Here is a 686-nt window from a genome sequence, read left to right on the forward strand (position 1 = left end):
CGATTGTAAAATTATTTTATATTAAATTATTTAAATTAAAAAAAATTGCATATTGAATTGAAAACAAAGTCTCTAGCTACTATCTCATCATCATCAGGTATGATTCTAATTAAACTTTTGGCATTTTTATGTTGAAGAGAGGGAAGACAAAAAAATGAGTCGATCACTTTCAACAAACTAGTTCTGAGATTGAAAGAAAGAAAACCTAAGAGCAAAGGAAAATGGACCTGCCGCTTAGAACAAGCATAGTGGCAATTCCGTACACACTACACGTGTCTCTCTCAATTTTATTATCATTTGTCAAATAAATAAACAAATTCCTATTTTAATTATGATAAACATCATACATCATCAATTTATCCTCGAACATAAATCCAAAAGCAACCTCCTCCCAGTTTTAATTTTATGTGATCATAATCAATCTTCATGATTTCCGAGAAGTTTATGAATCGTAATAATCTTCATTCCGACGTATGCATCGTTGCACTCACCACGTGATACAGCTATATATGGTATGTAGGGTGTGTATGTTTTTTTCTGAATGAGATAGGTCAATGAAAGAGCGGAAGAAGCATGAGTTATGTTGAATAAATAATTGTCCAAGTGGAATGAAGAATAAGGAAGACTAAAACGGAAATTTTGAGGGTAAAACAGGGAGAACTAGTTGACCTGTAAAAGGATATATA

The sequence above is a fragment of the Arachis ipaensis genome, chromosome B04 (assembly GCF_000816755.2).
Source record: "Arachis ipaensis cultivar K30076 chromosome B04, Araip1.1, whole genome shotgun sequence".
Taxonomy (NCBI): domain Eukaryota; kingdom Viridiplantae; phylum Streptophyta; class Magnoliopsida; order Fabales; family Fabaceae; genus Arachis; species Arachis ipaensis.